We start from the raw sequence: 23548 nt of genomic DNA, 5'->3' as shown, positions 1-23548 counted from the left end.
CCCGGCAAAACACCTCTGCCGGAGCCCTAGATTGGTTCCGCCAAGGTTCCGCCTCGTGGCGGCGGAGTTTCGTCCGTGAAGATGGTTTCTTATTTTTTTTCATCAAAGACTTCATATAGTAGAAGATGGCCACCGGAGGGCCACCAGGGGGCCCACGAGGTAGGGGGGCATGCCAGGGGGTAGGGTGCGCCCCCACCCTCGTGGGCAGGGTGTGGCCCCCTAGTGAATCTCTTCCGCTGAGTATTTTTTATATATTCTGAAAACGTCTTCCATGAAGTTTCAAGACGTTTAGAACTGTGCAGAATAGGTCTCTAATATTTGCTCCTTTTCCAACCCAGAATCCCAGCTGCCGGCATTCTCCCTCTTCATGTAAACCTTCTAAAATAAGAGAGAATAAGCATAAGTATTGTGACATAATGTGTAATAACAGCCCATAATGCAATAAATATCGATATAAAAGCATGATGCAAAATGGACGTATCAACTCCCCCAAGCTTAGACCTCGCTTGTCCTCAAGCGAAAAGCCGAAATCGAAAAATATGTCCACATGTTTAGCGATAGAGGTGTCGATAAAAATAAAATACGGACATGAGGGCATCATGATCATTCTTAGAACAACAACTTACATAATTCTTGTCATATGATTTCTTATGCTAGAGTAATAATTCAATCACAATTTCAAGTATGAATCGGAAACTTTATTGAAAACTAACAAACTGTAATCTCAGTCATTGGAGCAATTGCAATTTATCATAACATAGAAAAGAATCAATGTATAAGAGCTTTTTAGCAAGTCCACATACTCAACTATCATATAGTCCTTCACAATTGCTGACACTCACGCAATACTTATGGGTATGGAATTTTAATCGGACACAGAGAAAATAGGGGCTTATAGTTTTGCCTCCCAACATTTTACCTCAAGGGTAATGTCAACAATAATAGTTCATGAAAACTCACATCCAATTAGCCATATATACCAGGATCTTTCCAACATACTGTGCTTGCCAAAGGATAAAATGTAAAAAGGAACGGTGAAGATCACCATGACTCTTATGCAATGTAGGAGATAAAAGTAAAAGATAAGCCCTTCGCGGAGGGAAGCAGAGGTTGTCATGCGCTTTTATAGTTGGATGCACAAAATCTTAATGTGAAAGAACGTCACTTTATATTGCCACTTGTGACATGGACCTTTATTATGCAGTCTGTCGCTTTTATTTCTTCCATATCACATGATCGTATAAAGCTTATTTTCTCCCACGCTAATAAGTCTTACATATTTAGAGAGCAATTTTTATTGCTTGCACCAATGACAACTTACTTAGAGGATCTTACTCAATGCAAAGGTAGGTATAGTGGACTCTCATGGCAAAACTGGTTTAAGGGTATTTGGAAGCACAAGTAGTATCTCTACTTGGTGCGATGAATTTGGCTAGCATGAGAGGGAAAGGCAAGCCCAGCTATGTTGGATGATCCATGACAATATAATTTATCTCAGATGTAAGAAAACATAACCCATTATGTTGTCTTCCTTGTCCAACGTCAACTCTTTAGCATGTCATATTTTAATGAGTGCTCACAATCATAAAAGATGTCCAGGATAGTATATTTATATGTGAAGATCTCTCTTTCTTTATTACTTCCTATTAATTGCAACGATGACCAAAACTATGTTTGTCAACTCTCGACAACTTTTATTCATCATACTTTTTCTATGTGAGCTTATTACTCTCCATGAGATCCATATGGTCTCTTTGAATCTTTTTATTTCTTTCTCTTTTCTTTTATTCACTTAGGATCATGGCAAAATAATCAAGCCCTTGACTCAACACTAATATTTATTATATATATATAGCTCACGGACTCGGTTACATATAGGGATTATAAAGCGAAACTCACAACTAGATCATACTAAGAACTTTTATTCTACTAGATCAAGATATTACCAAAAGGATCAAACTAAGAAAAATGGTAAAGGTAAAAGTGATGGTGATACGATACCGGGGCACTCCCACAAGCTTGGAGTTACCAAGGGGAGTGCCCATACTAGATACTCAATTTTTCTTTATTGGTGGAGAAGGTGATGGTTTTGTTGATGGCGTAGGCTTCTTCCTTAATCTGCGCTTGAGGACAGAATTTTGGTCCCTTAGGCCCTCGATCTGTTGTTCCAGGCTCAGTATCTTTTTGCATAGTTCCTGCTTGTTTTCTTGCAAGAGGCGAAAAGGGATAAACTCAATCTTAGGTTTCTTTACTCTATCCGGGAGGCTTGACTTTTTCAACTCCACATGCATGTCCCCAGGTTGAGGTAGGGGAACTTTATCTTCATCTGAGCTCGTCTCCTCCTTTCCCTTGGGTTCATGGTCCTCTTCTTCTTCCATAGTCCAACCACAATGCTCCACATCCCCATAGACATTACGATCTGAAAGGTAATCAGCCACATAGCTTTCTCCTTCCGAATCCTGGGATGACATGTTGCTCTGTCTGCAGTAGGACAGCTCAAAACAAAGACAAGGGATATTTGCGTGATATGGGAGTCAAAACCCCTGGAAGATTATATAATGAATTTTTACCGACCAAAATACGTGTCGTGTAAGAAAACGGAGTTCGGGGAGCACACGAGGTGCCCACGAGGTAGGGGGCGCGCCCAGGGGCTAGGGCGTGCCCTCCACCCTCATGGAGCCCTCGTGTCCTTCCCATACTGCTTCTTATTTTTCTATTTTTCTAAATATCCCAAAACAGAGAAATATTGCCTTAAAAATTGTTTTGGAGTTGGCTTACTTACCGTACCACATACCTATTCCTTTTCGGAGTCTGAAACATTCCGGAAAGTGTCCCTTGTGTATTCCTCCGGGGTTACGGTTTCAATAACATTGGTTTCAACATTTATGGGATTACCTGAGATATAATGTTTGATTCTTTGACCGTTCACCACCTTCGGATTTGTGCCTGCGAATTTGTTGATTTTTATGGCACCGGAACGATGGAACTCCTCGATAACGTAAGGACCTTCCCATTTAGAGAGAAGTTTCCTGCAAAAAATATTAAACGAGAGTTGTATAGCAATACATAATCACCTACATTAAACTATGCTTTTGTATCCTTTATCATGCCATCTTTTAACTTTTTCTTTAAACAACTTGGCATTTTCATAGGCTTGGGTTCTCCATTCATCGAGTGAGCTGATATCAAATAACCTCTTCTCACCGGCAAGTTTAAAATCATAATTGAGTTCTTTAATAGCCCAATATGCCTTATGTTCTAGTTCGAGAGGTAAGTGACATGCTTTTCCATAAACCATTTTATATGGAGACATACCCATAGGATTTTTATATGCGGTTCTATAGGCCCATAATGCATCATCAAGTTTCTTGGACCAATTCTTTCTAGATCTATTAACAGTCTTTTGCAAAATTAACTTGAGTTCTCTATTACTCAATTCTACTTAACCACTAGACTGAGGGTGATAAGGGGATGCAATTCTATGATTAACATCATATTTAGCAAGCATTTTACAGAAAGCACCATGAATAAAATGTGAACTACCATCAGTCATTAAATATCTAGGAACTCCAAATCTTGGAAAAATAACTTCTTTAAGCATTCGAATAGAAGTGTTATGATCAGCACTACTAGTTGGAATAGCTTCTACCCACTTAGTAACGTAATCAACAGCAACTAAAATATGTGTATATCCATTAGAGGAAGGAAAAGGTCCCATATAGTCAAAGCCCCAAACATCAAATGGTTCAATAACAAGTGAATAATTCATAGGCATTTCTTGACGTCTACTAATATTACCAATTCTTTGACGTTCATCACAAGATAAGACAAACTTACGGGCATCCTTGAAGAGAGTAGGCCAATAAAAACCAGATTGCAATACCTTATGTGCAGTTCTATCTCCAGGATGGTGTCCTCCATAAGCTTTGGAGTGACACTTGTGTAGGATCTGTTCCTGTTCATGCTCGGGTACACAACGTCTAATAACACCATCTACTCCTTCTTTATAAAGATGTGGGTCATCCCAAAAGTAATGCCTCAAATCATAGAAGAACTTTTTCTTTTGTTGGTATGTGAAACTAGGTGGTATAAACTTAGCAACAATGTAATTAGCATAATTAGCATACCATGGAGCAGTATGAGAAGCATTTATGACATTTAATTGCTCATCAGGGAAGCTATCATCAATAGGAAGTGGGTCATCAAGCACATTTTCTAACCTAGACAAGTTGTCTGCAACGGGGTTCTCAGCTCCCTTTCTATCAACAATATGTAAGTCAAATTCTTGTAGCAAGAGAACCCATCTAATAAGTCTAGGTTTAGCATCTTTCTTTTCCATGAGATATTTAATAGCAGCACGATGCTTCTTCAGAGTTTTCAATAATCTCTTTTCCTCATGCTCTGAAAGGTTAGCACTAATAATAACAGGATATATCTTTTTCTCATCAAGATAAGAATATTTAAGAGTATCAGGTAACGGTTTAAGATCAAACATGGGATCACCCTTGTGTGGAGGAGGATCCCCTAGGATTTCAGCAGGCAAATTGTTTTTCAGAATAGGTTCCTGTTTAAAGAATACTTCATCTATTTCCCTTCTTTCATTCATAAACATGTCATTTTCATGGTCTAGTAAACATGGTTCTAAAGGATCACTAGGAGGTACGGCAATAGAAGCAAGACCAATAATTTCATCCTTACTAGGTAATTCTTCTTCACGGTGTTGTCTACTAATGTAACATCCCAAATTTTCAATTTGAAATGTTATACATTAGATCATCATTGCATATCATATTTTATTGCTTTTGGGCCTGATCCAGAAATTCTACGCAACTCAAGGACCCACGGAGAGAGTTGGGGATTTCATTATTTTCATATTTGAGTTTTCTCAAATTTTGAAAATAGGATCATTTGATTTTATTTATTTTATCTTCAATTATTTCAAATTATAAAAATAAGTGAGAGGGAATAAAATGACTTTCCCAAAATAAAGAAATATTGAGGATTTAATAAAAAAATCAAATAAAATTTTATTTTGGAGTTTTTTTCGTTGTTTTATTTGATTTAGGAAAAGTTGCACGTTTTCAAAAACTGCATTTTAGGGCCAAGAAAATGTTCATCATGTTCTAAATATTTTATTTAGACGGTGAAAATTTGTTTTGGCATTTTTAGATTTTTATTTATTTTTCTAGGATTTTTCTTAGTTCGGCGGAATTATTTAAAAAACAAAAAACCTCTCGCGCGCCCGAATGGGCCGAAGCCTAGCCGAGCCAGGCCGGCCCGCAAGGAGCCACCGCCTCCTCGTCCCGTGCCGCCGCCGGACTCGGGAGATTCCCAGCCGGAGCCGCCGCCGCCGCCCGACCCCCTCCCCAAGTCGGAGCCGCTGCCGCCTCTCCCCCCCCCCTTTAAATACCACCCCGGGCCCCCCTGGAGCCCCGAGTCGCCGCCGCCGCCTCGCCACAAGCCGCAACCGCCCCTGCTGCCTTGCGCCGCCGCCGCCAGGAGCCGCTGCGCCGCCGCCCCATGCCGCCCGGAGCCCCGTCGGACCTCGCCGGAGCCCGAGCCGAGGTAGCCGCCCGACGCCCCTGTTTTTCTAAAGAAACCGATCCGGTTTTTTTTTAAAAACCCTAGTTTCGTTTTTTAATAGATCGGTTTTTCCAGTTTATTTATCTAGCGAGCGTTCGCCCGTTCGTTCGTTTTAAGGGACGAATTCGTCGTTTAGTTTCAGATAACGAATGTTCGTTCTTTAATCTGTTCGTCAGTTTTTCTTTTTCTCAGATTTTTCGCTATTATTTCTGATCGCGGTTTCTGATCCGTTTTTCGTTTTAGTTTAACTTTTCGCTCGTTTATCGGAATCAGGCGATTCAAGTGCCTGGAGTTTTGTCTCGAAACCCTCTTTCTGTTTAACCCACTCAAACAAGTTTTTGCATCTGTAAAATTTGACTGCGATCCAGATTAGTAAACGAAGCTTGTTTCTTTCGCCGTTTGACTTTCGTCGCTTCGTTCGATTTGATTCTTTTTGCAAACCGGAGTTCTTAAGTTGAACCTTCTGGTTAGTTCTCTTATTTGAGTTTTACCCGTGCATTAGATGAGTACTTATTGTGTGCTTGTTTGTTTGCGATAGAGTACCCGGAGTGCGCCGCTTGCTACTTTGAATCTCTAGGTTTCGCAGATCATCAGCAAGGCAAGTAACACTTTGATCATACCTCTTACTACCCAGTTTTATTGCATTAGATCAATCCTCAAAACATTGCATGATTAGGATCTAACTAATTTGTGGGTTGGGAAGTAGATGAGGTAGCGCCTATTACCTGTTTTATTATCAAACCCTTGGGAGTTACTTCTACATTTTCTTATGCCCTGCTATGCTAGTAGACGTGGATTGGGTGAGTGTATCCATGACAGATGTGAGATTGTTAAAATTAATGGTTTATTTAAGGTGGCAACTTTAATACACATCTGGGTGGATTGAGGCACCTGGGTATTCCAGCGATTGCCTGTTTTTCTTTATGGACCGCCACCCAGGCTCAAAGGGATCATGAGATTATTCATGCTAGAAACTTCCGTGTGCAGTACTATGGGCTCTAGCATAGTTGATTAAGTCGTGCGAACTCTTACAGTGGTAGACTAGCAGATGTAGGGGAAAGTAGGTGTAACGGTCTACCCGATCGTAAGGTGCTAACGCTTCTGAAAGACTATGTCTCGGTCATCCGTTTCTCAAACACCATGTAGTGCGAGAATCCCAACGAAGGAGATCAAGTCTTGTGGGGAAAAGTGCGCAAACCTCTGCAGAGTGTATAAACTAATCATGGTTAGTCGTGTCCCCGGTTATGGACAACTTGAGTATCTAGTATTTGGATTATCATGTGAATCTCATCATTGTGACTTTAATTAATTTTGTTGGGTTTTAACGATGATGTTTAATTGGGATTGAGAGGGTGTCTACACTCTCAATCACTACTAGGAAAAAGGCTACTAGCAGCGCGGGTAAAATGGCTACTAGCAGCGCGGGTACCCGCGCTACTAGTATCGCGCTACAGCTAATAGTTAGTAGTAGCGTGGGTGAGGCCCGCGCTACTACTAACTTTGTTAGTAGTAGCGTGTGCCGCCCACGATACTGCTATTACAGACTCGCGCTACTACTAATGAAGTAGTAGTAGCGTGCCTATAAAACCAGCGCTACTAGTATCCTAAATACTAGTAGGGCACTTTTTTTCCCAACGCTACTAGTAACAAATTAGGAATTAAAAAAATAAAAATAGATGCAGTATTCATGAATGGAGATCAGAGACACGTCCAGTGCAAATAAATTTCACAGAACCATCTTAACACTAGCAGTGTTCATGGATGCAACATTGAACATCTCAACTCAAAGAGATCACGAGGACGCACACAACCATCATCAAAAGGTTGGTACCTTCCCTAGCGTTTCACCACCAACCTAACCAGACCACTTCTTTAGATGTATGTACAAAGCGTCGAGGTCCTCCACCTTGAGGAACTCCGGACGGTGGCGTCGTACTCCACCTCGGTGACCGGACGGTGGCGTCGAGGTCCTCCACCCCGGGGACCTCCTGCGTCACAATCACCTGGACGATAATCTATATGACGCGGTCGCGGGGCTTCACGGTGAAGTCTACCTCCAAGTAGTTGAAGAGCACGACTCCCATCAGTCCGCAGTAGTCCTCGTCGATCACCCTGCACCCAGTCAAGAAAGTGAAAACTTGTTAGTTCACGCCCTCGTGCAGATCCAGTAGGGTATTTTCTTCAATTTCTGTCTCTTTTAGTCTATTATGAATCTTCAAAATGGAAAAACACCTACTAAATGCATACCCTAGCTGTACGTGTTCATGATATCTTCTTGTTTCGGTGCATTCAAGAAATACTAGTGTATTTGAGCTATATATGCTTGAAATATTTGGCAGTTAACATCTATTCAAAATTTATCATCTCATGGATAGGGAAATCACCAACAAAGGACATCACAAAATTGATTCCCACTGCTCTTCAAAACAGGGAATAGGTGAAGTCTATTTTTAATGTTATTTGTCCAGGTCTGCTACCATCTACTTATATACTAATCAAAATGCAAACCAATCCACTTACGCCCAGTCTGTCAGGACTTAACTTGTACTCCTAATAGTGGGGCTGTAATATTTCCACAAGCGTTCATCTGGGCCTTATCCTACGCCGTCTCCAAAGATTTAAAAATGCAAGTGTGGTTCAGATGAAGGTAAGGAAAATGAGATACTTGCTTGCACGAAATACTCCCATGCTCGCTTGATGATGATGATGTCTCGCTTGATACTCCCTTATCCGCTGAGACGGCACTCTGTCGCCGCTGGCCACCAGCAGCATTCTGCTCAATGGCGGCCAAGGCATGCCTTGTGGCTGTCCAGGAAGCTCGAATCAGGCTGGACCTGAGAAGAAACAGAGCACGGTCGTGTGATGTCATGGCTGAATCAGAGTACATTGCCTAAGGAAATAAAATGGGCAAAAGGAGGAGCGTACAATAAGCAAAAGTGCAGAACAGCATTCACTTGTATAACAACTCCACGTCCATGTGCAGCTCTGCTGCAATGGAGCATTCATTTGCGTAGTGATTTACTGAACCAATTTGAACTTAGTTCAAGCTGAGACTATTTTACAACATCTTATCTTATCTAGAAGAAAAATAACCTATACTGGTATAGTATAACTTATACCAGTGTAACAACATCTTATCTTATCCAGAAGAAAAATAACCTATATCTAGAAGATAAAACTACTCTGTATAAAGTCTCTCATTAGCCTCTTGTTAGGTACTTGAATATATTTGGCAAACACAAATCTCAAAGCCAATTAACACATCGTCGGCGTGTATTTCAGGATACAGAGCAGATAGGGTAATCAAAAAATGTATCCCCATGTTCATCAATTTACTAGCAAAGAAACTAGAGCAGAAGGTTCAGAGCAGAGCACCTGCATGAAGGAGTTAGAAGGGAGGATTCCCGAAGTGAGATTCACCCCACGACAAAGGGGCCAATCTCCCCGGCCCGCATGCCGCGGGCGATCTCGTTGGCGACCAGCAGGCATGCTGACACCCACCAGGCGAGCACCGCCCACACCATGTCCACCATGTACGCCACCAGCCCCCACGGCATGGTCATCCTTCCCCTTCCTTGCTTTTCCTAGCCTTAGCGTTCCTTACTTTGCTGGCGTTGCCATTGCAGTTGCAGGCAAAGCAATTTTCAAATGGGATTCACACCAACAGCAGTACAACAAGTAGAATCAGCTAGCAATTACTGAAGGAAGAATAAGAAAAAACAAATAAGAAGTTTAATTAGCTAGTCGTACAAAATAAACCTTTGAGATGGATGGATGCCCTGTTCATTCAGATGTGAAGATTGATCAGCTCAATCATGGTGAAGACGTTGGGTTGCCCGATGCAGATGCACCCACTGAAGAAATATACAGCAATTTGACTTTCAGTAAAAAATTACCCTGGCGCTTTAATCTTACTATCTATTGAAACTGACCCTCACGTTTTAATCTTAATGCTCCCCTAAGTTCCCCATCTACGCATCTGCATATAGCTTTAGGATTCAGACGAACAAAAAGGCTTTTGAGATGCCACATTTTATTTTCATCAGTTAGCTACAAAACTCTCTACATATAGGCATACCAATTTTACTCAAAAACAACAATACAACAAGCAGAATCAGATAGAGGTGATTAATCCCCTTTGCAATTAATGAAGGAGGAAAAACAAATCAGAAGTGTACTTAGCTAGAGAATGAACCTTTGAGATGCCCTGTTCATTCAGATCTGGCGAGAGAACAGCCGAATCATGGGGACGACGCCGACGGTGAAGAAGAAGCGGGGGTGTCAGGCGGACGGCAACGGCGCGTTCCCTCCCATGCATCTCCTCTGGCTCAGCTGCTACTTCCTGTGCGTTGCCTCCCGGAGCAGGATTTGAGCTCCTTGTCCGGCGCGCACAACAGCTCAGCTCCTCCTCTGTCGCGTCGTCACCGGGAATGGCAGATCCTCCCCCGGCGCCCTCGCTCTGTCCCCCCCGGCGTCCCCCATGGCCATGGGCAGCAGGAGCCGCCTCCGCGGCACCAGCAGCGCCGACACGGTGCGCGGCGGGCCGCAGGCAAAGGAGGCGGTGGAGGAGCGGGATGAAGTGGTGCGAGAGCGCGATGGAGAAGAGGGTGGCCATGTAGGAACTGCAACCATGTCGGATCTGGATGGAGGGGCGGAGCTTGGGGGAGTATTGCACGTGACCGATGCTCGCCGGAACCGGCCGGGGTGGGTGGTGGAGGCGGCAAGGAGATCGTGGGGAGAGGAGCCGGGGTGGGGTGGACCGAGGAACATTGTTTTTTAGTCATGTGTTCGTGGTGGGGTGGGAGTGTGGGTCGGGCTGGGGTGGACACGCTTAGTAGTAGCACGGGGGTCTTACCTGCGCTACTACTACTTACTTAGTAGTAGCGTCGGTTTTATACCCCTCGCTACTACTATGGCCTATCTGCGGGGCATTGTTGGACACCACTTAGTAGCAGCGCGGGTTTATACCCCTCGCTACTACTATCAACTTAGTAGTAGCGCGGTTTTTATACCCCTCGCTACTACTAATTAGCAGTAGCGCCCATTTTTAAACCGCGCTACTGATAAACTTCTGTGTATAAGGTTTTCCCTAGTAGTGAATGTTTAACAACCACCATGATAGTTAAATAAAATTTATTCCTTTGCAGTAGGGAAAAACTGGCTTTACGCAAAACTGTAACCGTAGAGCTTTCCACCAACCATATATGCATATAGTATAGCCTATTCTGTTCACATTTCTCTATGTGTTACATTGCCAACATATTCCATGTGCTGACTCGTTTTCGGGCTGCAACGTTCATGTTGCAGACTTTTCAGACGACGAGTAAGGTACCTTTAGGTCATGGTTCTATACTGAGTGATGCCGTTGGAGTTGATGGACTCACTTATCTTCCAAGCCTTCCGTTGTTATCGTTATTAGATGGCCTTAAGCCATATTTATTATAATAAGTTCTCTTCTGAGACATTCGATGTAATAAGTGTGTGATTACTACTCTGTTATGAATCCTTCAAGTACTGTGCGTGTCAGCATTACTGATCCAGGGATGACAGTAAAGCACAGAGATCGGACTATTTGAGGTCTGGTCGCTACAAGATGGTATCAGAGCACACGCTGACTATAGGACACGACCACTAAGCTAAAATCCCTAGATCACTACTCACTCTTCTCATCTCTGACTCCTCATCTTTTCTACTCTTTTAGGATGGCGGATGCAAGGAACAAGTTCACACAACCGGATGAAGATACACCCTTTGGACGCTACCTGAAGGAAGTCACTAGATACCTGAACATCGGAGTACCAAGCTTCACCGGGACCTACAACGCCACTTTACCTGAAGAGGAACGCTGGATGATTCAAGTTCAAGTTCCAGGAAGGACGTTCATGCCAGTCACTGAGCCCATAGAGTTTTCCTTTGATGCTCCAACCTGGAGTCTAGGAAAGAGCATGGCAGCCCACATCGCCATGGGACGTATTGGAGAAGTCTACCACAAGGATCTCAAGGATACTATCTACCAGATTTGTGGGCACCTAGATGAGCAATGGGAGATGACCAGCACCAGGAAGGATAGATCAATTGCAGCTTTCATCTAGGAGTTAAACCAGCACATTCGACGCCAGGAGAACCAGATGTGCGCAGGCATGATAGACCTGAAAAAGGCCATGGCCAAGATCACGGAGCTGGAAGAAGAACTCAAGTCTACGCGCGATGGATATGAGGAGGAAATAGCAACGCTAGTGGAGAAGAATGATGATCTGAAGAAGAAGCTAAAAGTGTTCATGGGATTTCCCGCAACTGGAGGAGAAGATGATTGCACTTGTCCAGAGAACTACATCATCATCGATGACACCGACTCGGACCCAGACGATAGCGATGATGACTATGTTGATGAAGCTGGAGCTGATATCATGGAGTCTTCATCGGAGCAGTTTTTCTAGTCGACCACCCTATCAGTAGTAGTATTCTCCCATGTATCTAGTATAGCCCGAGCACTTTTGTAACGATAGATAGACCGTTGTATGCCCTTGTTTGATTGAATGAAGTGATTTTGTTTGCATTTGCCTCATGTGCATATGGGTAGTGTCTTCTCTCTAGACCTTATTCTATCTTATATTCTCATCTTTTCTAAACCCATCAGATGCCTCCGAGACGTGACCCCGGATTTGCATTCCCACCGGAGCTCACCCAGTTGATCCAGCAGCGGAATACCCTGATGCAGTTGCTAGTCCAGAATCAGAATCAGGGGAACAACAACAACAACAACAACAACAACAACAACAATCCACCACCACCTGTTGATCACTTAACCCATTTTCTTAGGCTAAATCCGCCAGTGTTCTCCAATAGTACCGAGCCTATAGTAGCAGATGATTGGCTCCGCAAGATTGGAAGGGAGTTAACCACTACAGGATGTACTGATGCTGAGAAGGTGCGTTTTGCCGCACATCAGTTGGATGGACCAGCAGCATCATGGTGGGAGAATTACACTGTCACCTACCCTATAGCCATGATCACATGGGATCAGTTTCAGCAGGCTTTCCATACTGCCCATGTATCAGCTAGAGCTATGGCCATGAAGAAGCGTGAGTTTCGCAACTTGCACCAAGGAGGACGGACCGTTGGCCAATATGTGGATGACTTTAGTAAGCTAGCACATTATGCCCCAGATGATGTTGCTACGGATGCAGTTAAGCAGGAGAAGTTTCTGGAAGGTTTGAATGATGAGTTGAGCATGCAGTTGATGGTAGCAACTTTCAACAACTACCAGGAGTTGGTAAATCGTGCTCTTATGATTGAAGGGAAGCAGCAACAGATTGAGAACCGCAAGAGGAAGTATGGACAAGGGAAGTACAACTCTGGAGCTCAGCAGAAGCCACGTTTTACCCCGAAATCGGGAGGACATTTCCAGCATACCCATGGAGGAGGTAGCTCGCACAATCATAATGGCCCCAAGAATGGTAATGGGAATGGGGGAAGCAACGGTCAGAACCGTACCAACCCATCAACCCCAGCCAAGAGAGACCCGAGCCAAGTCACTTGTTATAAGTGTCAAAAGACCGGACATTAGGCCAATGAATGTTCTGAAGCCCAGAATGGAAATGGCAATGGAAGCTCTGGGAAGAAGCCGAACCCTTTCAATAGGGGACAGGTGAATCATGTTAACGTGGAGGAGGTTGAAGCCCAACCAGATGCAGTAATAGGTAAGTTTTTGGTTAAGTCATTTACTGCAATCGTTCTTTTCGATACTGGTGCATCGCATTAATACATATCACGGGGATTTGTGGATAAGTAGAAACTGCCCACCAAAGTTCTTAGAACACCTATGTTAGTAAGCTCACCGGGAGCAGAGTATATGGCCAGTCGAGGATGTTTTCAAGTGCCATTGAGTATAGGTAGGCATGTGTTCCCCTCGGATTTAATCATTTTGGAATCACAAGGTTTGGATGTAATTCTGGGTATGGATTGGCTATCGATGTATGGAGGAAACATCGATTGCGCTAGTAAGTCGATTTTGCTTACCACCCCAAAGGAGGAAGGATCAAGTATGTATCACGGCATGTGCCGAATAGGACTCAAGTAAATTCCCTAACAGGAGTTGTACAGGAGGAAGTACCGGTGGTAAAGGATTTTCCGGATGTGTTTCCAGAAGAGTTGCCAGGCATGCCACCGGATAGAGATATTGAATTTTTTATTGAGCTTTTGCCAGGCACACGACCAATATCTAAGAGACCATATAGAATGCCTGCAAAGGATTTGGAGGAGATTAAGAAGCAGATTAAGGAGTTACTGGATAAAGGTTATATTCGCCCAAGTTCTTCACCTTGGGGATCGCCAGTACTTCTAGTGGAGAAAAAGGATGGATCGTTAAGGATGGTTGTTGATTATCGACGATTGAACGAAGTAACAATCAAGAACAAGTACCCACTGCCGATGATCAATGATCTATTTGATCAATTGCAAGGAGCTAAGGTATTTTCCAAGGTCGATCTGCGATCAGGATACCACCAGTTGAAGATTCGAGAGCAGGATATACCTAAGACGGCTTTTACCACCAGGTATGGGCTGTATGAGTATACTGTTATGTCCTTTGGTCTAACTAACGCACCTGCATATTTCATGAACATGATGAACAAAGTGTTTATGGAGTTTTTGGATAAGTTCGTCGTCGTGTTCATTGATGATATTTTAGTCTACTCAAAGAATGAAGAAGAACATAAGGAGCATTTGCGTTTGGTACTTGAGAAGCTCAGAGAACATCAGTTATATGCCAAGTTCAGCAAATGTGAGTTTTGGTTGAAGGAAGTTGGATTCCTCGGACATGTTATATCCGGAGAAGGAATAGCAGTAGATCCCACCAAGGTTGTCACTATGACAAATTGGGAAGCCCCAACAACAGTTGAAGAGATCCGGAGTTTTCTTGGACTCGTAGGATACTATCGGAGATTCATTGAAAATTTCTCGAAGATTGCAAAACCTATGACGGAGTTGTTGAAGAAGGATACCAAGTTCAAATGGACTGAGGATTGTGAAGCCAGTTTCCAGGAGTTGAAGAAACGTTTGGTTACCTCGCCAGTGTTGATTCTGCCAGATCGGCGCAAGGATTACGAGGTGTATTGCAACGCTTCACGTCGAGGACTTGGAGCGGTGCTTATGCAGGAGGGAAGAGTTGTTTCGTATGCTTCACGACAGCTTAAGCCCCATGAGTTGAATTATGCTACACATGATTTGGAGTTAGCAGCCGTAGTGCATGCATTGAAGACTTGGAGACACTTTCTCATTGGAAACCATTGTGAGGTGTACACGGATCACAAGAGTTTGAAGTACATTTTCAGCAGAAGGAGCTGAATCTCGGGCAAAGGAGATGGTTGGAGCTCATCAAGGATTATTATATGAGATTGCATTATCACCCCGCAAAGGCTAACGTAGTAGCCGATGCGTTGAGCGGTAAGAGCCATGTCAACACACTAATGACGGGAGATTTACCGAAGGATTTAGTCGAGAATCTTCGTGAGCTATGTTTGGAGATAGTTCCGAGAGGCTATGTTGCAGTATTGGAGATTCAGTCTACTTTGATGGATAAGATCAGAGAAGCTCAGAAGACCGACAAGGAGATTGCCTCTATAAAGGAGAAGTTGAGCAAAGGAACAGCTAAAGGATTTCGTGAGGATGAGCATGATACCTTATGGTTTGAGGACCGTGTTTATGTGCCTAATGATCCAGAGATTAGAAAGTTGATTCTACAAGAGGCCCATGATTCACCATACTCGATTCACCCAGGAAATACCAAGATGTATTTGGATTTGAAGGATACTTGCTGGTGGACTGGAATGAAGAAGGATATTGCGGAGTATGTAGCCGTTTGTGATGTATGTCAGAGAGTAAAGGCAGTGCATCAGAAGCCAGCAGGATTGCTACAACCATTGCCGATACTTGAATGGAAGTGGGATAAGCTAGGCATGGATTTCATCACGGGATTACCCAAGACCCGTTCAGGCTATGACTCGATATGGGTTGTAGTCGACCGCTTGACGAAGGTAGCTCATTTTATCCCAGTAAAGACCACCTACACTAGTGCTAAGTTGGCAAAGATATACATGACCAGAATCATATGTCTGCATGGAGTTCCGAGGAGCATTGTATCAGATATAGGAACCCAGTTTACCTCAAAGTTCTGGAATCAATTGCACGAAACTTTGGGTACTAGGCTAGAGTTCAGTACAACTTTTCACCCGTAGACAGATGGACAGACCGAGAGAGTCAATCAGATTTTGGAGGATATGCTGAGAGCTTGTGCGCTAGATTATGGATCAAGTTGGGACGACAATTTGCCATATGTAGAGTTCTCTTACAACAACAGTTATCAATCCGGTTTGAAGATGGCCCCTTTCGAAGCCTTGTACGGAAGGAGGTGCAGGACCCCATTGTCGTGGGATGAAGTTGGAGACCGCCAGTTGTTTGGACCGGATTTGATTAAGGAGTCTGAACAGAAGGTGAAATTGATTCGCGATAGACTCAAGGTAGCCCAGTCCAGGCAGAAGAGTTACGCGGATTCTAAATGCAAGGAGACAGTTTACGAAGTTGGAGACCGAGCTTATCTTCGAGTATCTCCACTTCGGGGACTTAAGCGCTTTGGAGTTAAAGGAAAGTTAGCGCCACGTTTTGTGGGACCATACAAAGTTTTGGAACGTATGGGAGAAGTTGCCTACAAGTTGGAGTTGCCCGAAGGATTGTCGGGAGTTCACGATGTGTTCCACGTCTCCGATTTGAAGAAGTGCCACACAGAGATGGCTGATATACGGCTGAGAGATACAGTGCTGCTGGAAGCCATTCAGTTGGATAGTGATTTGACCTATGAGGAGAAACCAGTCAAGATTCTCAAGTATGCCAGTCGAGTCACCCGCACCAAGGTTATCAAGTTTTGCAAAGTTCAGTGGAGCCACCACACCGAGGATGAAGCCACCTGGGAGCGAGAGGAAGATTTGCTGAAGGACCACCCTCACCTATTTTCTAGCCAGCCCGAATCTCGAGGGCGAGATTCATCTTAAGGGGGATAGGTTTGTAACATCCCAAATTTTCAATTTGGAATGTTATACATTAGATCATCATTGCATATCATATTTTATTGCTTTTGGGCCTGATCCAGAAATTCTACGCAACTCAAGGACCCACGGAGAGAGTTGGGGATTTCGTTATTTTCATATTTGAGTTTTCTCAAATTTTGAAAATAGAATCATTTGATTTTATTTATTTTATCTTCAATTATTTCAAATTATAAAAATAAGTGAGAGGGAATAAAATGACTTTCCCAAAATAAATAAATATTGAGGATTTAATAAAAAAATCAAATAAGATTTTATTTTGGAGTTTTTTCGTTGTTTTATTTGATTTAGGAAAAATTGCACGTTTTCAAAACCCTAGTTTTGTTTTTTTAAATAGATCGGTTTTTCCGGTTTAGTTATCTAGCGAGCGTTCGCCCATTCGTTTGTTTTAACGGACAAATTCATCGTTTAGTTTTAGATAACGAACGTTCGTTCGTTAATCTGTTCGTCAGTTTTTCGTTTTCTCAGATTTTCTGCGATTATTTCTGATCCCGATTTCTGATCCGGTTTTCGTTTTAGTTTAACTTTTCGCTCATTTCTTGGAATCAGGCGATTCAAGCGCCTGGAGTTTCGTCTCGAAACCTTCTCTCTGTTTAACCAACTCAAACAAGTTTTTGCATCTGTAAAATTTGACTTAGATCCAGATTAGTAAACGAAGCTTGTTTCTTTCGCCGTTTGACATTCGTTGCTTCGTTCGATTTGATTCTTTTTGCAAACGGGAGTTCTTAAGTTTAACCTTCTAGTTAGTTCTCTTATTTGAGTTTTACCCATGCATTAGATGAGTACTTATTGTGTGCTTGTTTGTCTGCGATAGAGTACCCGGAGTGCGCCGCTTGCTACTTTGAATTTCTAGGTTTCGCAGATCATCAGCAAGGCAAGTAACACTTTGATCATACCTCTTACTACCCAGTTTTATTGCATTAGATCAATCCTCAAAACATTGCATGATTAGGATCTAATTAATTTGTGGGTTGGGAAGTAGATGAGGTAGCGCCTATTACCTGTTTTATTATCAAACCCTTGGGAGTTACTTCTATGTTTGCTTATGCCCTGCTATGCTAGTAGACGTGGATTGGGTGAGTGTATCCATGACAGATGTGAGATTGTTAAAATTAATGGTTTATTTAAGGTGGCAACTTTAATACACATCTGGGTGGATTGAGGCACCTGGGTATTCTAGCGATTGCCTATTTTTCTTTATGGACCGCCACCCAGGCTCAAAGGTATCATGAGATTATTTTTGCTAGAAACTTCCGTGTGCAGCCACAAGCTACTATGGGCTCTAGCACAGTTGATTAAGTCGTGCGAACTCTTACAGTGGTAGACTAGCAGATGTAGGGGAAAGTAGGTGTAACGGTCTACCCGATCGTAAGGTGCTAGCGCTTCTGAAAGACTATGTCTCGGTCATCCGTTTCTCAAACACCATGTAGTGCGAGAATCCCAACGGAGGAGATCGAGTCTTGTGGGGAAAAGTGCGTAAACCTCTGCAGAGTTTATAAACTAATCATGGTTAGCCATGTCCCCGGTTATGGACAACTTGAGTATCTAGTATTTGGATTATCATGTGAATCTCATCATTGTGACTTTAATTAATTTTGTTGGGTTTTAACGATGATGTTTAATTGGGATTAAGAGGGTGTCTACACTCTCAATGTTTAACAACCACCATGATAGTTAAATAAAATTTATTCCTTTGCAGTAGGGAAAAACTGGCTTTACGCAAAACTGTAACCATAGAGCTTTCCACCAGCCATATATGCATATAGTATAGCCTATTTTGTTCATATTTCTCTATGTGTTACATTGCCAACATATTCCATGTGCTGGCCCGTTTTCGGGCTGCAACGTTCATGTTGCAGACTTTTCAGACGACGAGTAAGGTGCCTTTAGGTCGTGGTTCTATACTCAGTGATGCCGTTGGAGTTGATGGACTCACTTATCTTCCAAGCCTTCCGTTGTTATCGTTATTAGATGGCCTTATGGCATATTTATTGTAATAAGTTCTCTTCTGAGACATTCAATGTAATAAGTGTGTGATTGCTACTCTGTTATAAATCCTTCAAGTACTATGCGTGTCAGCATTACTGATCCAGGGATGACACTAAAGCATAGAGATCGGACTGTTTGAGGTCAGGTCGCTATAAGTAAATTTAAAGAAATTAAATTCATGAGTCATATCATCTAAACCGATAGTAACAACATCCCTTTTGCAATCTACGGTAGCATTAATAGTGTTTAAGAAGGGTCTACCAAATATAATGGGACAAAAGCTATCTTGTGGGGAACCAAGAACAAGAAAATCAGCATGATATTTAGTTTTCTCACACAAGACTTCAACATCTCTAACAATTCCCATTGGTGAAATAGTATCTCTATTGGCAAGTTTAATTGTTACATCAATATCTTCTAACTCAACAGGTGCAATATCATGCATAATTTCTCTATATAGGCTAATAGGTATTGCACTAGCACTGGCACCCATATCACATAAACCATGATAACAATGATGTCCTATTTTAACAGAAATAACAGGCATGCCTACCACAGGTCTAGGTTTATCTTTAGCACAAGGTTTAGCAATTCTAGCAGTTTCATCACAGAAATAAATAACATGCCCATCAACATTATCAGACAAGAGATATTTAACAATAGCAATATCAGGTTCAACTTTAATTTGCTCAGGAGGTGTATAAGTTTTAATATTGCTTTTACGAACTATAGTTGAAGCTTTAGCATGATCCTTTATCCTAATAGGAAAAGGTGGTTTCTCAACATAAGAAGTAGGAACAATAGGATCATTATAAGTGGCAATCTTTTCTTTAACTTTAATAGGTGCAGCTACTTTTACTTCTATGGGAGGATGATATTTAAACCACTTATCCTTGGGTAGATCAACATAAGTAGCAAAACATTCACAGAAAGAAGCAACTATCTCAGAGTCAAGTCCATATTTAGTGCTAAATTTACGAAAAACTTCGGTATCCATAAAATATTTAACACAATCAAAACTAGGTGTCATACCTGACTCCTTACCTTTGTCGACGTCACAATGTTTAGAGTTGCGTTTAATTCTTTCCAATAAATCCCATTTGAATTCAATAGTCTTCATCATAAAAGAGCCAGCACAAAAAGTATCAAGCATGGCGCGATTGCTATCGGAAAGCCGAGCATAAAAATTTTGAATAATCATTTCTCTTGAGAGCTCATGATTGGGGCATGAATATAACATTGATTTAAGCCTCCCCCAAGCTTGAGCGATGCTTTCTCCTTCGCGAGGCCAAAAATTATATATATAATTGCGATCACGATGAACAAGATGCATAGGATAAAACTTCTGATGAAATTCCAATTTCAATCGTTTGTAATTCCAAGACCCCATATCATCACATAGCCTATACCATGTCGATGCATCCCCCTTCAAAGATAAAGGGACGACCTTCTTCTTAACAACATCTCCGGGTACACCTGCAAGCTTAAATAATCCACAAACTTCATCCACATATATTAGATGCTCATCAGGATGTTTTTTTCTATCTCCTAAAAAGAGATTAGCTAGCAGTTTTTCTATCATACCTGAAGGAATTTCAAAGCAGACATTTTCATTTTCAGTAGGTTCAGTAGGTTGAGGAGAAACTCTTTGCTCTACTGGTCGGGGTGAAGATACCCCGAACAAGCCCCTCGGAGGATTACTTTCCATAGTAACAAGTGACAGTAAATTTCAGCACACTATATAAATTTTTCCTTACCAAATTCCACCTACCAAAGGCGCTTCACTCCCCGGCAATGGCGCCAGAAAAGAGTCTTGATGACCCACAAGTATAGGGGATCTATCGTAGTCCTTTCGATAAGTAAGAGTGTCGAACCCAACGAGGAGCAGAAGGAAATGATAAGCAGTTTCCAGCAAGGTATTCTCTGCAAGTACTGAAACAAGTGGTAACAGATAGTTTTGTGATAGGATAATTTGTAACGAGCAACAAGTAACAAAAGTAAATAAAGTGCAGCAAGGTGGCCCAATCCTTTTTGTAGCAAAGGACAAGCCTGGACAAACTCTTATATAGAGAAAAGCGTTCCCGAAGATACATGGGAATATCGTCAAGCTAGTTTTCATCACGCTCATATGATTCGCGTTCGGTACTTTGATAATTTGGTATGTGGGTGGACCGGTGCTTGGGTACTGTCCTTACTTGGACAAGCATCCCACTTATGATTAACCTCTATTGCAAGCATCCGCAACTACAACAAAAGTATTAAGGTAAACCTAACCATAGCATGAAACATATGGATCCAAATCAGCCCCTTACGAAGCAACGCATAAACTAGGGTTTAAGCTTCTGTCACTCTAGCAACCCATCATCTACTTATTACTTCCCAATGCCTTCCTCTAGGCCCAAATAATGGTGAAGTGTCATGTAATCGATGTTCACATAACACCATTAGAGGAGAGACAACATACATCTCATCAAAATATCGAACGAATACCAAATTCACATGACTACTAATAGCAAGACTTCTCCCATGTCCTCAGGAACAAACATAACTACTCACAAAGCATAAACATGTTCATAATCAGAAGGGTATTAATATGCATATAGGATCTGAACATATGATCTTCCACCAAATAAACCAACTAGCATCAACTACAAGGAGTAATTAACACTACTAGCAACCTACTAGCACCAATCCCGGACTTGGAGACAAGAATTGGATACAAGAGATGAACTAGGGTTTTGAGAGGAGATGGTGTTGATGAAGATGTTGATGGAGATTTCCCTATCCCGATGAGAGGAGCGTTGGTGATGACGATGCCGATGATTTCCCCCTCCGGGAGGGAAGTTTCCCCGACAGAACAGCTCTGCCGGAGCCCTAGATTGGTTTCGCCAAGGTTCCGCCTCGTGGCGGCGGAGTTTCGTCCGTGAAGATGGCTTCTTATTTTTTCCCATCGAAAGACTTCATATAACAGAAGATGGCCACCGGAGGGCCACCAGGGGGCCCATGAGGTAGGGGGCGCCCAGGGGGGTAGGGCACACCCCCCACCCTCGTGGGCAGGGTGTGGCCCCCCTAGTGTCTCTTCCGCTGAGTATTTTTTATATATTCTGAAAACGTCTTCCGTGAAGTTTTAGGACTTTTGGAGCTGTGCAGAATAGGTCTCTAATATTTGCTCCTTTTCCAGCCCAGAATCCCAGTTGCCGGCATTCTCCCTCTTCATGTAAACCTTGTAAAATAAGAGAGAATAGGCATAAGTATTGTGACATAATGTGTAATAACAGCCCATAATGCAATAAATATTGATATAAAAGCATGATGCAAAATGGACGTATCAGGCGTCGAGCCCAGACCTCGATTACATCCGGTTCATGGAAGGGACGCCGCCTCCGGAGTCGTCAGACGACAACCAGATGGACGAGGAGCCATCAGAGGATGAAGGAGAGGACGACGATGATGATGAGGAGGAATGGTCGAACGAGGAGGAGGAGGACGACGACAGCAACGATGATGACAGCGGCGGCGGCGGCGGCGGCGATGAAAAGCCAACGGTCAGCGGCAAGAAGCGTCCTCGCTAAGACGATGTCGTGGGGCCATCCAACAACAACAACAACAAGGACTAAATTAAGCAGACTGTATATATCTCTATTTATCCTATCAATCTCATCGCAGACGGTTAGTAATATGTATTCGACATAGATCTTCTCCATTATCGCCCACAGGTTGGTATGTTGAACTGTGTGCCCCGACGACCACACAATTCATGAAAAAGACTGTATAGGCTGTCTATAATGATCACACAATTCTGATTACCAACCTGCTTGTCAGGTATCACACACATCTTGTTACGCCGAATCGTTTGTGTTCACCTCAATCATCGCAAACGGTTCATCGGAGTGAACTGTATGCCGTATATTGCACACACCTTGATCTGGCTGTCCGTTTCTGTTGTTTTGTCTCATCGCAAACAGTTCGTAGAGATGAACCGTATGCCCCTCATCGCACACGCAACTAAAATCGGAACTGTGTTTGATGTATCATCCATCGCAAACGTTTTGCACCTTTTTGACGGTTTTTTTACATCACGTCAAAAAAGGTGCAAAACGTTTGCGATGGCAGAGCCATCAAACACGGTTCAGATTTTAGTCGCGTGTGCGATGCAGGGCACACAATTAATCCATTTGAACTGTTTGCGATGAGGCAGAACAACAGAAACGGGCAGCCATATCAATGTGCATGTGATATATGGCATACAGTTCGCTCTGATGAACTGTTTGCTATTAGGGAGTGCAACATAAATGGTTAGCCAAATCAAAGTGTGTGTGATATACGGCATACAGTTTACTCAGACAAACTGTTTTCGATTAGGGAACACAATAGAAATGGTTCAACTTAACAAGATGTGTGTGATACGTGGCAAACAGCCGACTCGGATGAACGGAGCGCGTCGCGGCCGCCTCAATGGCGAGCAAAACACTCGGACGGACGCGGGCAGAGCGCGCCGCGGCCGCCTCAACGGTGAGCAACCACGTGGTCAACCTTCTGCCATCAATAAATTTTGACCTTGTTTCTCATCACATTGCAGATTACAACGCAATAAGTAATTGCAAATCTGTTCACACCAATCAAACTAATATGTGTTCACACTTAGCACCGGGCTATAAAAACTACCCACTTGAAAATTATTTCACAGTTCCTCTCCTCATCACCCACAAAACTGGTCTTTCCTATCAAGTCGTTCCGCCATGACCGGTAGGAGGAGTTTAGGGTGGACATATAACCAGGCAGCAAAGACCAAGGCCGTGGAAGCACTAGAGAGGTCCCGCCGTGAAGCCGCAGCCGCAACAGAGATGTCCTGACGCGCCATGGAGCCCTCGAACGAG

The sequence above is a fragment of the Triticum urartu genome, chromosome 2 (genome assembly GCF_003073215.2).
Source record: "Triticum urartu cultivar G1812 chromosome 2, Tu2.1, whole genome shotgun sequence".
Taxonomy (NCBI): domain Eukaryota; kingdom Viridiplantae; phylum Streptophyta; class Magnoliopsida; order Poales; family Poaceae; genus Triticum; species Triticum urartu.
Note: the sequence above shows the minus strand (reverse complement) of the source record.